The 18099-nt window shown below is 34.2% G+C and overlaps 1 protein-coding gene across 3 annotated transcripts in view; it reads right to left on the bottom strand.

Moving 5' to 3' along the window:
• PMCA (plasma membrane calcium-transporting ATPase 3) overlaps positions 1–16517 on the bottom strand; it is a 121405-nt gene extending 104888 nt beyond the window's left edge. The window contains exon 1 of one of the 3 annotated variants that reach the window (XM_085201925.1): positions 16383–16517. The gene's annotated coding sequence lies outside the window, so the exon portion shown is untranslated. Of the gene's footprint in view, positions 1–16109; positions 16270–16382 lie in introns of those variants that run through there. The other 2 variants (XM_085201922.1, XM_085201923.1) reach the window with 2 other exon arrangements.
• Positions 16518–18099: the final 1582 nt, after the last annotated feature.

The following is an 18099-nucleotide window of genomic DNA, read 5'->3' as shown; positions in this document are numbered from 1 at the left end:
TGTTATATGCTTTATTATATTAGAAATTTAGAAGTAAAGATATTATAGCAGTGATCGCATCAAGATTTGTAGTGTATGAGGAATAATTTTTTTATCATTACAGCGAGCCAAGTGAGTGTGGGAGACGAGCGAAGCGAGCGGGGCGAACATTTCCATACATTGATATGTGGGTATATGTGTTTATCATTAGAAAACATAAATAAATGTCAAAATTTCTTTTACTCTTAAAGATAGAAAATACTTTTTAAAAATTCTATTAGTATTTAAAAATTGAAATTTTCTTAAAACTTACACTAAGAAATTCAAATTTAAAATTTCCCCGAGTTTTCGATAGGGAGGTGCAACCTAAGATCACACAACTTTGTACTTCTTCATATTCTTTTAAAATTCATATTTAAGTCAATACTAAATAAAGACCTTTTATTTATTTAATAAAGTACTATTATTAATTTAAAGGTAAGATGAGGTGAGACCACCGTAGCGCAGGGACACAAGCGTGAAACTGTAACGCGCCGGTTGTAGGTTCGATTCCACTCAGGGGAATGAAATATTATTTATTAATGTTTTCATTTCTTCGCTCTGGTACCAAAGCAAAGGCGTGGCGTTCAGTTCCGCCACTTAACACACAATTCCTCGATAAATTCGGCGGAAAATGGGGAAAGGAGATTACTCGGCAATATTTATCCATGAAGCTTAAAAAACGAAAGAAGAAAGATAAAAGTGCAAAATTATCAAATCGATTTAAAACAGCTATAGGTAGGTAATTTAAAAGGTGCGTTCCTCTCTAAAATTACAATTGTAACGACAGTAACAGTTTATGTTATCGCTCCATTTCGAGTAACGCAAAATTTTACGATCTAACATAAGTAATTAAAAATGTTTTCGCAGAATAAATTTCATTTAGTTTATTTTAAAAAATGAATTGATTTAAAAAAAAATGATCACGTTTTCTTCTATCGCATATATAAACGGAGGAACCAATGTTAGACATTCTGTTCCTCATTTCCGTTAAATTTTTCGAGACATTGCGTGTTCATTGGCGTAACTCAACGCAGCACATCCTTATTAAAGCGGAAAAAAGATAATAATTTTAATATAATGTGCTTTTGGTAGATATAATATGCTTTGGTAGTATTTAAGTGAAAAAAAATTCTGGTTATAATAACGGTGCAATGGATACTGAACGGCAATAAATACTAGGAACAAAAAACACCTTGATAAAGAAGTGTCATTATCATCTCGTACGTCACGCGTTCTGTATGACGTGACGGCGGGTTAAATATGAATGTGCTCTGTTTATTTCTTTTGGCCTAAATATCGACAGCTTGGCGGCATTTCAATGGCGCACCAGACCAGACTGGTTGGCCTCCAAATCTTAGTATTTTCATACATTTTGTTATTATATCTAATACTTTTACAGTTCAATACATGTTGGATATGTATTGGAAAAATATGAGCCTAGATGTACGGAATAACCCATTCGTTTTTCTTTGTTGTATTTCCCTTATAGAATTTTCGTAAGACTTATGTTCTTATCTAAAGCTTTTATTAGGTAACATGGGATGTGATGAGATGTGATGCTTCTATTTTATTTATTTTAAATATAAATATTGTCAAGAGTAGCATTTGAATAGATAACTACTAACGACAACCAGGTGCCTTGTTACAAGTGGGAATGGGAAATATATAATGAACATGTAAACTACTACGGCTTCTTATCTGAAACATATCTATTCAATTTATTATGAATTAGCTTAAATTTTATAAATAACTTAAATTTTTAACCGACGTTTGTAAGAAAATGAGGTTGTCAATTCGACTGTATTTTTTTTGTAACCTTAGTGTATTTGCTTTTTTTTTCGAGAACCGCTCTTGTGTGCATACAGTTGCAACTAGTTGCATTAATTTAAAGTTTATATGTACAATTTTTGTATCTACAACCACCCAAACATCGAACTTACACTTAACAACTTTATTATTATAATTGCTATATCATTTAATAAAACATATTTAGAAATTTACTAATAATAATATTATCTTCGTATATTTATAAATAGACGCAGGAAGTGGCAAGCTAATCTAACGATTGACTTCCCTGCGATTTATGCATTTGCGTGCATTTCCATTAACACAACCTATTTTAGAATAGTAATTTGTATTCATTTAATTTATCATGGCAGAGTTGAAAGGTGTCTGACTATATATAGAAGTGGAGGTAGGAATAAGGAGGGTTGCGTGGTCCATGCCCACCCCAGAATCTTTACTAACTAAAATTACCCCTAAATAATGATAAAAAAAACCTTTACACGAACATAATTATCTGTTTAAAGCTAAAGTTCATTCCCCCCCCCCCCCAAAAAAAAAATATATATATAGATACGCTCATGTATGAAGGTGGATAGATATTCTGTTTTCATTTTAAATATTGTTATTTTCTTGAATTAGTTAGTGTAAATTAAGTGCGACGTTGGGTTCCGCAACTTTGTACATATATGTATATAAGGGCGGAATTATCTTTTTATCCATCACTTAAATTTACGAAGAGTATAGACGATTTTAACAACAGTAAGGAGCAGTGAATTATGTTCAATTCTCCGTTTTGGTAAGTCAAAGCGCGGGGTTAAGTTCCATCATTGAATATACAATGTCTCGAATTATTATTGTTAAAAAAATATATAGGATTTGTTGTGGCATAGTGGGACAATAAAATTTATCCCGAAAAATTAAAAAAAACGACATCCACACGAACGTATCTGTTCAAAGCTAAATTCCAGGTATCAGAAAATATATCTAGATACGCTAATGAGTCCCAGCCCTACGTTATCTTTGCCTATCCTGCTATAATACTATGTTTTAATATATATAAAAAATGTCTTGTAAAATAAACAAATTGAGGAAAAAAACTAAAATTCAATATAGATAACAAAAGGAATAGTTAAAGCGTTGTCCATTTGATGCACAGTTGCGGTCTGGTGCAGCGCTACGATACTCGTAGCTACGCCCGAGTGGGCTGCGGTTTGGTTGGATGTATGTATAATCTCGATTTTCTTATTGTTTGTTTGAAATTGTTTTTCTTAATTACGGTGGTGGTAATCACTTATCATCAAGTGCACCTACGATCATTTGACTTATTTTCTCCATAAAAAAAAACTAATAATTTTATTCTTTTCTCCGCCACTCAACACGCAATACCTCCAGAATTCAGCGGAAAGTAGAAAGTGAAGGATAGTGTCTTAATTGAAACGAAGCGTCTTAACACTAGGTTCACGGGTTCCCTCTACCTATCCAGCTATGTACAGGATACTGTGCGAAACAAAAAAAAATCTTACAAAAAAGAGAAAAAGTGATAACAAACTACAACAAAAAATAACAGTTGCAAATGAAATCACCGACAAATATTCATTTATAAAAGTTAAATTGATGTTAATAACACTTAAATGTTCCCAGTTATATTGCATCTGGTATCGGCAGTTTAATGTAGTATTAATTTAAGTTTCCAAGCTTTAATTTCACTCGGCAACAGGAGCAGGTGTTTCAAACTATATGGAGAACGCTTATCAGTGAAAAGGAAAGTTAAGCTATAAAACTTTTATTATCAGATGAGTCATTAATCTTCATCGTCACCCATCTCTCGTGTTTTCTAGGAGTATGTAGGAATAATCTTAGTGATTGGACTCTCCGTTCTTGGTTTGTTATTTCACGTTCCGAACGTGCCAATGACACGTTGTAGAAGTAAACACACGAAGGATTTGAATAAAAATGTTAGGCTTTATTTAGTGAAATTCGTATATATTTATGAATAATTATTACGGCAAATAAAGGCTCAGGTCAATCAATGCTAGTGCTTTTAAAGGACTTTTGTATTTCGAAAGCTTATATTCGAACAAAGTGCTTGTGTCGTTTTAATGTGGAATATTTAATATATTTGATGTACGCTTTAGTGGTATTAATTATCCAAATCAAATTAAAATTAATATTCCGGGCGTAATATCTAGAGGTCGTCGTGGTGCAGGGGCGTAAGGGCATGACTGTAACGCGACGGATGCGGGTTGGATCCTCACTCGAGGGAGTGAATTATTATATTTTATTAATATTTTCATTTCTTCGCTCTGGCACCAAGTCATAAGACTGCTCCGCCACTCATCACGCAATGCTTCGAAAAACTAATACTAAATGCCGAGGCTAGCGTCATAATACGTTCGAATTGGTGGTAGTATAGGTGGTGGCGGTAAATGGGGAATGGAGTGCCTTAACATTAGGTTCCCTCTGCCTACCCTGATGTGTACGAGATACAGCGTAAAGCTGATTTAATTTTTAATAACTTCGTTTTAAAGGCACACAACACAAGAACTGTAGCCCCCATTTATAATGCCTAAATTTCAGAATAAAAATTTCAATTCTATAGTCATTGTGTTAGTCTCAACTGATCTACGACGGCGTAGTAGATCTACTCGTATAATATTTTTATGATCGATAAAATTGTTCAAACGTAGTATGATAAATAAAAAATTAAATATGAGATTTAAACGCTTTGATCTTATTATAATAATGGTATCTTTGACGTTAGAAATAATAATGTATTTGATTATATTATTTACTAGCGACCCGCTCGCGGCTTCGCCCGCTTAAGCTACTGAATTATTTATTTAATACACTGAATTACGTTCCTCTTTTAATATATAGATAATGTATGTTTGCAGCGCATTTAAGATTTCTAATTTAAAAATTATGAGGCTGCATTTTCGTAATTCCCATAAAGGTCTATCTAGGTAGGTGGTAGATCCGCGCTAATGACAAACGGGGTTTTTCACGTGTAAATCTTGATTATGCGAGAATTCCGAAATACAAAGTAGGTACCTAGTGTATATGCTGGCTGCTCTATACTATTACGACGACGACCGTCGACGACCTATTGAGTTCTGCCCCTCAACGCGTAATGCCTTCAGTATTCAGTAGAAAGTGAATGGAAGTATTTTAATGGAAACGGAGTGTCTTAACTCTAGTTTCCCTTAGCCTTCTCTGCTTTGTACGCGACACAGCGTCAAGCTGAGTAAGGCTAGTAGGTATAATCTCATCAAGAACTTGTTGAAAATGTAATAGTGATATTTCATATATTACAAATTGTATCTACATAAGTAAACCTTCGTCTCGTATCACATTACTTGTTAAATACGCGCAATACAATGTAAAGATTTTCATAAATTTTCTAACATCAAACAAAATTTAAATCTATTTTTACGATATATTAGAAAAAACATTTTAAACTAACACTTAAAAAAATCTTATTTAATTGCCAATGTAGACTACAATATTTTTATATGAAAGACCAGCATTTTCAAATATTTTTTGTTTCACCTAAGGGCCTGTTTACATTATTCGATAGTAAAACTCCAGGGCCGTCGCTTTTATTACGTTTTTTTATTATTTCGGGGATAATTTTAGCTATCTGGTTAATAACAAAAGAGGTTTAAAGATAGTGTTGTTACTACTAACGTATACAAATACTGTGGAAAATGTTTATATAGTGTTGTAATGTTTTAAATATAAAAACATCGTACATAGACAAAAGCCGTTCAATATTTAAGTGATTTAAATGTTTTTTTTTATTTAATGATTTTGAATCAAGAGGAGCTTATTTGCTTCAGGCTTTTTACTGGCGCCGTGGTGGCGCAATAGGTTAGCAGTAGGATTGAGTGTAAGCGCGAAGATGGTGGTGGATTCGATTCCCACTCGAGGGAATGAAATAATTAATTTAATATTTTCATTCCTCGCTCTGGTAACGACGCAAAGCGCAGCGTTGAGCCGCCGCCTCTCATCACGCAATGCCCCAAGAAAGTGGAAAGAGGGGAACAGAAGTGTCTTACCACTGACTTTCCAAGTTCGTTCTGCCTATATTGGCTATGTCCACTTTTTAAATTTTTTATAGCTTCACGTTGCATCCCGTAAATGGCATGGTGGGCAGAGGATACAGGCACAACCGTTAAGGCAGTTATGTTTTTTTTATTTATTTTCAAAATGTAATCTTCCAAAAGAATTTTGATCTCATCTATTAATATCTTTAAAGAATATTTTTAGCACATATAAAAAATGTTCTTCTTCTTCTTTTAAAATTCACTTTAATTTAGGGTAACAATAAAATCACGTGAATAAAAACGTCTTTAACGCTTACAATGTGCAATTAACGACAAAAATAACGGCGAGGCCATTGTGATGTAGTAGGATAGTATCTACTTGTAAATATATGGTTGTGGGTGCCATTTTCATTCCAATTAATTATCTTTAAATTATTTCCTGTTTTAAGGCGAAGCGCGGCGTTGAGTTGCGCCATTCCACACGTAATGTCTCGAATTCGAACGGAAACCGAAGAACAGATTATCTTAGCACTAAGTTCACTCTGCTATGCGGAAAAAAACGTGAGCCTGTCTTTTCATATAACAAAAATAGAAATCATAAAATCGTGATAATAATTCCTCATCGGCCATATTGTCGTATTTACTGACGTGACGGCGGTCCGTGCCAAATGACGTCACGTATGACGTGCCTTTCGAGTGTATGCAATGTTCCTGTTTTAATTTGTATACTAGTATTTTTATGAGGCTCTTCTTGGTATAATAAATAAATGAAATAAATTAGCTTTACGCGGTATCCTGCACACAGTAGGATAGGCAGAGAAAACTTCGTGTTAAGACACTCCGTTCTCCACTTACCGCCACCACCAATAACACCACCAATTCGAAGTAATATGACGCGACCAAAGTGTTTGTGAAACTTAATACATATTCGAAATAGAATACTGTCTACGAAATGACTGTCATTATTTCATAACAGCAACCCATAAACGGAATAGAATTATAAACAAGTGAAAAACAATTATATCGGTGAACCACCATGGTTAACTCAATGAAAAGTTAAAGTTAATATTTAACGAAAGCAGAAGCATAAACAATTCAACCAAACTTAAGTTTGTGAAACAATTTAAAAAATAGTTGAAAATGAATACTTCGTGATCAAATTAATAAGTGGTAACACGAAATAGTCAACTACAACAACTACATTACTACAGTTTCAATTAACGTAAACTTCTACTAGGCTGTCGTGATGAAGAGGTTAATATTTTCATTCCCTCCCTCTGGTAACGAGGCAAAAGGGCGAGGCAACATGAAAGAATTCGGGGTAAAGTGAGGAACGTAAGTGTTTTAATAGGAACGAAGAGTCTTAGAATTATTATAGGTTCCCTGGGCGGGATAAAGCGTGAAGCTAAAAAAACAATTCTGCTTGTTCCACGAAAAAATTTAAAAGCGGTTTACTTATCAACCAGATTCGGTGATTTTAAAGCTGCAAAATTTTAACAAGGATACAACTTCTAGGAAAAGCTCCTTAACTAGTTGTCGCGTACGAGTACAAACTTTGAATCGTAAAATGGAAATTTCTGTTTCTGCAAGAATTTCCAGAAATCCTCTCTTAGTTCTTCTCTATATTCCCTAACCTTATTTTTTTTTAATTAGATAGGATGATGATCGCGTCCAATTGACCACTGGAGGAGAGATCCTTCAATAAATATGTCTAAATACTTTTAATATTTTTAAAGTGTTATTTCACTAGAAGGAAATAAAAATACTTTTAAGAAAAAGCACAGTGCGGAACGGAGTGTCTTAACACTTGGTTCCCTCTGCCTACCCTGCTATGTGCGGGATAAAGCGTGAAGCTGATTTTGATTTTTTTAATATCTTATATATAGATTATTATCCAGGACATAATATTTAACAGAATAAATAAAATATCTCTGAGCGACAAGAAGGTAATAGATCGATCGCCCGTAGCCGTAGATTGCTATTTTCGTAACAAAGGCGCTCTGGACTGTCTCACAGTGTTTTATGCGACCAGTAAAACGAGTCCAAACAAAAAACAGACCAACTTAATTTTAGATACAATCACTATTCAAAAGACTTAGACATGTTCGCGGAAAATTACTAAATACATTTCAAAGGTACGTATTGTGGTACTGGTATCGGTGTTAGGATGCCTGCCAAATTGGTAAGCTATATTGCTAGATAAAATTATCGATTTATAGCTTTTTGTATGGAGATTAATTGAAAATTATGTACTTTCAAGCTTATTGTAGGCAGTTATAATGTAAATTCAACATAATTCTTCAATTTCCGCCCGACTTCGAGACATTGCGTCGCCCTTCGTAATGCCAAAGCGGGAAAATTTAAATTAATCATGAAAAAAGAATCAGCTTCACGCTGTATCTCGCATTCAGCAGGGTAGGCAAAGGGAATCTAGTGTTAAGACATTCCGTTACCATCTTTTCGTCGAATTTTTCGATTCATTGCGTGTTGAGTGGCGGAACTCTACGCCGGGCTTTTGGCTTGGCACCACAGCCACACGCCACACCTTGGTACCCAAAACCGTTGCGTCATAGTTACAAAGGCCATATGGAGCACCCTGCTACATATAGCATACTGTATGAAGCGAAGCAGAGGGGAACTAGTGTTAAAACACACCGTTCCCCATGCACCGCATAATATTCCAGACAGTGCGTGTTGAATGGCGGAACCCTATCTTATTTTGTTACCAGGCCAAGGAAATCTAAATAATTTCTTCCCCCGAGTAGGAATCGTATCCACAGCCGTCTCGCTTATGGGCAGACGCTTCGCTACAATGTCTTGTTTAATAATATGATGCTCGGTATATTTTGAGATTGCATAGTCCATTTCCTTTCCATGCGGAAATCTTTATGACTAGCAACAAATGAATTAATGTAAAATAATTGAATAGGGCTGTTACTTCGGTATCTTAGTAGTATAATATTATAAAGATGACGTTAGCCAAATGAAGACATTTAGTAATTTAAATCGTACGTAACTCCACTCCACACTCAATGTCTCATAAATTCGGCGGAAAGTGCTAGGTGCTACGTGCTTGCTTTACTAGGTTCCCATGTGCCCTCTGCCTACCCTGCTATGTGCGGGATACATCGTTAAGCTAAAAAACACTTTATAGAATGACAATTTAATTATACGTTTCCATGTATAGATAAAAAATAACATATTTATCATGGCCGATATCTTGGCGTAAGCGTTAATTGCGTACAAAAAGTATTTTTATAACTTCCATTCTCATTCATATAAGTTTTGAAAGAAAAATCAATTCCATATAAGGATTTAGCTTTAGCATTGTATTTTAATATTCTATTTCAATACTTGAGTAACTATAAATGTGAAGCGACTTTTGACCTTTATTATAAAGTAGCAGGAAATTTCTTTGCTTCCTATCTTATTAGTTTTCTAGGGTTCCGTACCTCAAAAGGTAGAAACGGAACCCCTATAGGATCACTTTGTTGGTGGTCTGTCTGTCAGTCAAGACCAATTATCTTGAGATAGCGTTGAGGTCTCAAGTTGAAGTTTATAAGAAATATTTCGGTTTACCGGATCGGAGCGCATAAAAAACAAGTTTTTAAGTCAAAAAATATACGAGCAATTGTACTTGGTTTTTGTTGCATTTTGCTAAATTTACTTCCAGTGGACCTATAGTTATGAAATTTGAGAATATGAGAAAGTGAGATCTTACAATACAAATGTAGGAAAAAACCCGAAACTACGAACTACGAAGTATAATTAGGTATAATAACAATATAATAATTTCCGCATTTTGCTGCATTCCATTGGGGTTCTACACCCATTTTAGTTGTTGAGGGAAAATATTTAAAAAAAGAATGATTCTCCATTATAAAGGCGACGTCAATAAATAAAAATATATTGGTCTTATTAGATTATCTATAATTTTTAAATTATGTTTTAAGTTATATAAAAACTTGAATAAGATATGTAACAATACAATGTGAAGAAGTTCACTGCTATAAGTTTGTGGGTCTGGAGTTCTAGATATAGACTTTGAATTTTATAATCGTCTTTGAATTTCTTGCTTTAGCTTCAGATTTCATAAGGAAATGAACTGAAAAACGGCTTAAAAGTTTTAAGTGCACATGCATAAGTTAGAAAGTAGGACTTGAGAACCATAATAGTAATATCTAGAAGTTTGTAGTGTTTTTTAAAAATATTTTTCTTATAAAATCTTATATTATTTGAATTGTGGACTTACTTATAAGAACTAATTGTAAATAGTTAGGATGTTGATAACAATGTTAATTCTCGAATCTTGGATTAAGTTTTTAATCTATTATTACTGAGTTTCTTATGTCAGAAAGATAATCTGAATAAGAATTTAGGTTTTACTTTTGAAAAGAAAAGCAGAAAAAATGTCTCATTCCTCAGCCCTACATTGCCGTCTGCTGGCGCCCGTCCAGCGCGCGCGCAGAAATAGCTCTAGCGACACTCGCCCGCTTTAATTGCCCTTACTACTATTTGGATAGGATTTTTTTGTTATATTAACAACATTATAAGTATAATAACTTTAGAATATGTATTAAATGATAAATTAAATGTATAATATATTTAGAATATATATTTAATAATGTCTGTCATATGAAACGATGTAGAGTTGTTTTAGAGATTATATAGTATGTGTCTATTGGTGATATGTGTAATTTTTTTCATATTGTAAAGTGTTAAATTTCACACATTGGAAAGAAAAATACTTTTTTAGAAAAATCTTTAAAAAAAGTCTTTAATTACTAGCATTTACTAGCATTTTTTTCGTTGCATTAACAACATTATACGTATTATTTGCTTTAAAAATCAATTAAATATTATTTTTATATATATTCAAGGAATCCTTATAGGATCGTTTTGTCCTGTCTGTCTGTCAAGACCTCGTGGAGGTATCAAGCTAAAATTAATATTAAATATTTAAGTCTAAGTTCCTTTAGAGCAAAGACAACATTAATCTTATAAATTAACTTTAGTTAATTAAATTTATTATCTTATTTAAAACAAAGTAAATGTGAAAACTGTGCATTGGAAACGTGATGGCTGTGGGTTCGATTCCCACTCGTGAAAATCAATAATTTTATCATTTCCTCGCTTTTCTAATAATACAAAGCGCGGTACAGTTTCGCCACTCAACACGCAGTGTCTCGAAAAACGGGCGTAATAATACAAAAGAGGAAATGCACCGTCTAAGAAAATTAGAACAATCACAAACAAAGAATTAAGACATTTTCCAATGATTGATATATCCTGGTAAATTTAGATTACGACGAATGTATTGCACGATTATTTACAAATGTCGATCAAACGAATGTTACACCTTTGTATTATTTAGGAAGAGAGAAGATAGCAGGGATTTTGATATGCAAGATGCCTGTAAAATTCATTTATACAGGGAGTTGAGAAAAGATTAAAGATAACTTTTAGTAAGTAATACACACTCTTTTCTACATATAGCAGGATAGACAGAGCCTTGTGTTAAGGCACTTCGTACCAAACATTTCGCCCAATTTTAGAAGCATGGACGTGTTGAGTGATGTTATCGGAGCGGAGAAATTTATATAAAATTCTTCCACGAGTGGGGAACCCACAATCGTCGCGTTTACAATCAGACACTGTTCCACTGCGCCATGATGGCCACTATAACGCGAAAAAAATTGACTTAATATTTTCTAAACTGGAAAAACAGTTACCATTTGCCGTGTGAGATGGAACACTGCATGACTTACCTGGAAGAAAATAACACAAATATTAAATTAAATTATATTAAGGGATGTATTCGATAAGCGGCCGTCGTAGCTGTAACGCGACTGTTGTGAGTTCGATTCCCACTCGGGGGAATGAATTATTAATAATATTTTCATTTCTTCGCTCTGGTACCAAGGTAAAAGCGCGGCGTTGAGTTCCTCCACTCAACACGCAATACCTTGAAAATTTAGCGGAAGGTGGGGAACGGAGTGTCTTAACACTACGTTCCCTTTGTCTACTCTGATATTAAGTATTACCTAAATAAATACTTGTATTATAAACAATTTGTTCTAATGATATTTTAAAATTATTTTTATATACATATAACACGGAAATAGCTATAGTGCATATTAATGTTAAAAAATCTCACACGTACGTATAGAAAATATTAAAAAAACAAATGTAATTTCGAGTTCAAGGTTCGCGCTTTATCCAGTGAGGTAGACAGAGAAAAAGGAGCGCCAAACACTACCTAGTGCTTTTCATGCCTGATATCATTGAATTGATTATATTTTTTTTAGCTTCCCACTTTATCCCGCATATTTTTGAGCGGCATTTAGTTTTGCCACTAGATATCAACCAGCACGATCACAAATTTTGGCCAGAAAGAAGAGATCACACAAGGTTCCCTAGGCCCGTACCTCCTTGCGGTTAAAGCATGAAGCTAAAAACTATTAATTCGACTGCATATATATATATGCAGTCGAATTAATATTGTTCAAAATTTACAACAAAACGGCGATAAATATCTATTTGTAATATGTCTAACTATTTACTATTTATTTCTAACTAGAAACCGTCAAATGTACTTTGTATTGTGTGAATAATAAATTGAATCATTAAAGACAATGTTAGGTACATAACGCAGAGATGAATATAGATGAAAATGTGTAAATCATTGCAGGCGCATTTTCCTTCTAGTTCTTATGGTATTATTTATTTTTTTAATTTAATTTAATTTAGTAAATATTTGGTATATTGAGTTGAACACAACGTCGCGCTTCATCTTCCATATAGGAAATGAAAATAAATATAAACATTTCCGCAAGAGGCGATGGAAATCACAAGAATTTATGAGGCCTTATAAATTCTTGTCAATGTTTTGAATACGAATAAAAAATAAGAAGAAAAGTTAAGAAAAAATTAAAAGCTTTTGTATAGAAAGTTCTATTTAAAGAAAAATAAAATTATTTTTAACTATTATTTTATTTAAATAAATATTAACTATTTATTTTGTATAGAAAGTTCTATTTAAAGAAAAATAAAATTATTTTTAACTATTATTTTATTTAAATAAATATTAACTATTTATTTTATATCCCTATTTAATGTAATAATTATTATTTAGCGGTAATATTAATTTAGCTTTAATATTATTATCTATACTAATATTATAAAACTATAGAGTTTTCTTGGTTAAGTGCGCTAATCTCAGGGACCACTGGCTCGAAATGAAAGGTTCTTTTTAAGTTGGATAGTCCAGTTATCGAGAAAGGAAGGTTATAGACTATATTACGTTATATTAGTGCATATAATTCGATACTTAAAATGCTACACAACTTTTAGCTATTTTCATTTAACCAGGGAGGCAAAGCCTTGCAAAAGCTTATTAAAATACGAGACAACGAGATTACAGTAAATTATAACAATGTCTCTCTTGAGATACATAAATACAGATAAATAAGCTTGAATATTTCAAGAGCTTTTTAAAATCAATTTATATGAAAGTAAAATTGCTTAAAATATGCATTATTAGACAAAATTTAATTTTTCCATTATCATTTTCAGAGCCGGATACCGTGCTTACATAAAAACTGATACAAAATATCAAATATTACAGTATTAAGTATAGATAGTTATTTTAAAACAAGGAAATACTGAAAAGAACAAAATAAAACAACCCAATTAGTAAGAAGTTGTATCAAAAAGAACGTTACATTGAATTTAAAAATTCACAAATTATGTAACTTCCGTTCTAAATGAACTTACAGTCAACATTGAGCTTTAATTTAAAGCTTTTTCCAAACACAACTCTAGTTATTTTTCTCTTTTTCAGGAATATTTTCTTTACAAATTAACAGAATTCGTTAAAGTTTCAGCTTTCAATATTAATGATATTATTGTTAATTTAAACTTTCATTTATTATTTATTTCATTTACGTCTACAAAATAAATAAGAATTCTTGATGTTGGAAGTAAATTATATGTTTGTTTGCCATACTATGATATAAGTTATATTACACGTATAAGTATAATTTTTCTTACCTTTAGAGGTATAAGCTTCATAGCTTGACGTAGTGATGTGACACAATTTACGAGTGTAGTGTCACTTCACTACGTCAATCATATCCCCCCAAATTAATGACATTTAACCCATAACCATTCCCTATACCATAAAGATGTCTACTAGACTATAACCAACAAAAAAGTCGCAATTAATTATTTTTGTTATTTACTTTTTCCACTAAGATAAATCTCTGCATATTATTTTTGTAGTGAAGAGTTATATTTTTTTAAAAATAACCATTTTAAATAACAGACGACCTTTGACATTTACGTGTTTTACGGGTCACGAGGCCACCGGTCGTACCGGGATCGACCGGGAGTAGTTGCTGAATCGATACACATTTCTTTACTAAATTATGTTTTTACTCTAAAGCGTAAGAGGATATTTTTTTATCTTCACGCTGTATGAAGCAAGGCAAGCAGAGGGAATTTTCGAGACATTGTGTGTTGAGTGGCGAAACTTAACGTCGCGCTTTGTCTTGTTACCAGACCGTTGAATAGAAAATAATAAATAATTTATTTTCCCGAGTGGAGGACCATCCCATAAAGTTTTTTCACTTTATAATAATAATAATGTTGATAATATACTTTTCAATTTGTATGGCTATGTTCATATTGAAGAACCCACAGTTGCGTTCAGCTAAACGTTTGCACATGCAAACGTATTTGTATAAGCGTGGATGTGTATGAGTCATTAAAGTTTTTACTTAATTTCCTATTGCAAGTACCTACTTTTATTCTTATTTAATAAAAAATCTAACAATATATATTACTATTAAGTAGGTGATAGAAAGTACGCGGTTTTTAATTATTTTTTATAGAGGTTTAAAAAAAGACTTGTCCTGAGTCCAATCGTGGCGCAGGGGCACTAGCGTGTGCCAAACGCGACAGGTCGTGGCTTCGATTCCCACTTGAGGAAATGAAATATTTAATATGCTTGCAGAAACACTGGCATATTACCGACGCTAATCGTCCCATTGTACCAGCGAGCTATGGTCAGAGCTACACAGAAACGAAACTCTTAAACTAAATTAATCGCATATATTTACAGTCTCGGCAAAAAGAGCACAGCCTGCCCTCCAACCAGAAGGAGCGACGGCCCATGGAAGACAACGGGAATCCAATGGTTTCAAAAGGAGCCGGACCGGACGAAGTGGCGAGCATTTGGGGACAGAGCAGTGGACTTTGAAAGGTTGATAGATGGATGGATTGAATGGAAATTGTAAAAATTGCATAGTTTTATTTAAAAGGAATGTCAAAGTATATTTGCTTCTGAAACTGGGCAGGTAATTTTATTCATATGAAATGCCAGCTTCAGCAGGTTCATTTATCCCGCATGTAGCAGAGAAGGCAGAGGGAGCCTAGTGTTAAGACACTCCGTTCCCCACTTCAGATAGTTATTTTATTAATCATTAAATCTATCGAGCATTAGTTATGACAAGAATATTTTAATTAAATTATATTTATTTAATGGCAGTTGTAGGCAGAGTGTATGATTGAAGAGAAAATGGGAAATATTTATATATATAACAACTTATTCTTATAGAGGTGTTTATTGTGTTTGTTTTAAGTAACAAAAATAGAAAAAAAAATTGAGTTATAATAATAATAAATTGATTCTTAGACGATTTCTATACAGAATAAAAAGAAAAACCTATGGGCCAAAATGAATCAATTTCAAGGGAATTTTAAAAATAACATGATACAAATGATATGTAATTATAATACATCTATAGTAACCTTCACGTAATCGTACGTACGTCCACGTTTTTACGTTTGCCTTGAAAAAAGTCAATAGCCAATACACCCCTAGCGCCATCTGCCAGGAGTTTTCCAAACTAATATTTTTTTTTAGCGAATGTGATTTACTAAATCCATTTCATACACTACGTCTACTTAGATTTGTAAGCTTGAAATTTAAAACTATCAGGAATCTCATAATTATAGTTATAAATAGAGGATTCAAAGTCACGGGTAGCTAAATGTCACTTTCAGAGGTTATTTACGAAATGTAGGACACTACTGAATGAATATAAGACTGTGAATTGAACTGTTGGGTAACGTCTGAAGGAAGCGGCTGAAATATGCGAGAGACCACACCGAGCGACCACTTGGCATTTGGCGAGGTACATTTAGCTCAATTTAAATATAGGTTTATCTTAGAAGCGAAACGATGACGCTTACCGACCGGTAGCGGAGGCACTCCCCAAAAATCGACAAAGCACCACACGCGTTTTATCGATCCGGACGAGCCGGGCCGGCCTTAATGCGGAATTAATCCCGAGCGGAACAATAACGCACGAATCTTACATAATTCGTATCCGCCATCACGGGCAGCGCAAGGGATTTCCGCCTCTACGCGCGAACGCTACGCGCCGGACTTATCCATTTTCCCGTGCACAATAGCTATTTCAGCGCTGCGCCGGCGGCGATGGCAACCTTGAATTCGGAACGCACCTTTAATTTTAGCCGGTTAACCTAGATACGGGTACCATTTCGAGTGCGATCGATACTCGCATGCGCGATGTTGGTCTTTTTATATGCGGTGTCGGGCCTGTCCGGGCGGGTGAGTGGCGAGCCCGCTGGCGTGCGACTGCCGAGCCGGGCGGGCTCCTCGCGCACGCGTACTGCCCCGTAACGATCGCGCCCGTCGGACGACCATCGACTGACTGCTCCCGACTCCCGAAACAGGTGTGACCACAGCTTCAGACTTACCAATCCTGATCTGCACGTTGAAGTTCTTCTCATCCAAGAATCACTGGACCTTTGAGACTGATTGGATTTGGGTCACCAGCCTGCGAGTGGTATGCGTAGTCTCCCATTGCTCTACAAGCGTACATTTACGTGGCATGAATAAGCGGGGCGGTCACCCTCACCCCCCATGTTTAACGATATATTGGCGCCTCCATGCTGACTTCAATCCGTTGTCGGCTGGAGACAAGGCAATATTTTTAAAAGAATTTTATGTGTTGAGTCGTTAGAATGACAAATAGACGGAGCAAATGGTTGATTATTGCCAATTAGTTTGTGATTTATATGTAAAAATTTTTTCACGCACTATCCCGCATATAGCAGGGTAGGCAGGAATCTAATGTTAAGACATTCCGCTTTCCACTTTCGTTTGATTCTTGAGAGATTGCGAATTGAGTATTGGAATTCAACGTCGCGGTTTGTCTTGTTATAAGAGCAAGGAAATGAAAACAATTCATTTCCCCGACTGGGAATCGAGCTTATATACATCCCGTCGCTGCCTCGCTTTTTTCTGCAAATGTATGAAAATTACCAACTTTATAGACATTTCAAGGGAAAGTTTAAGTTAACATTTAAATACTAATAAAATCTTTCTGTTTCAGATTTTTATCTTCTCCGATTCACATTAAGAATTAGTGTGTCGCATTTTTACAAGGAGAAAAATAATATATTGGTTATTTAATAAATAAATATAGCAACTGTTTTACTGCAAATTCTTGTATTGAGATTGGATTGACAGAATTTTGATTGCTCCAGGGATACGTGACTATGGTGCTGGAATCTTATGACGTCACTTGTTACTAGCACTCGCTCTGATTAATTAATTCTGTCGTTCTTCTTTCGAGAATATTCCTAAATTTAAAGCTATCGTAGCGCAGTGAGTAAACGTCTGATCAAAAATACGATGGTTGTGGGTTCGATTCGCACTCGGGGGAATGGTTATATATTTTTATTATTTTCATTTCCTTGCTCTGATAGACAAGGCACCTCGAAAATTAGGTAAAATAGGGGCCCCGCAACCTCGATGTCTTGCAGGAGGATCAGCATGACCCGCAGTAGCTCCGCTTGTCTTAGATAATTAGCTAACCATTCTGTGTTTGTGATAGTAGTACTGGCGTATCCGTTTATGCGATGTGGTGGAAAATTTAAATTCCAATAAATTATTAGCTCATTAGAAAGAGCGTTTACTTAATATAGTATACAGTATACTCCTAATTCTGGGAAGCGTATAGGAGGTTTTTGCCGAGTGGGAATCGAACTTACAGCCGTCATGTTTACAGTTAGGCGCTGTGCCGTTGCCCTACGACCGCTTTAACAAATAAATCTATTCTATTTTTAAAAAATCCTCCTAAAGCTACTCGTATATTAAATTACATTTAAGTTTCTGACATTTCGTTTAAATAGTAAAATTGGGGTCGCGGAA

The sequence above is a fragment of the Heliconius melpomene genome, chromosome 18 (genome assembly GCF_056956725.1).
Source record: "Heliconius melpomene rosina isolate 202511_hmr_F chromosome 18, ASM5695672v1, whole genome shotgun sequence".
NCBI lineage: Eukaryota > Metazoa > Arthropoda > Insecta > Lepidoptera > Nymphalidae > Heliconius > Heliconius melpomene.
The sequence above is the reverse complement of the archived record's forward strand: the minus strand, read 5'-3'. Positions and strand labels throughout refer to the sequence as shown.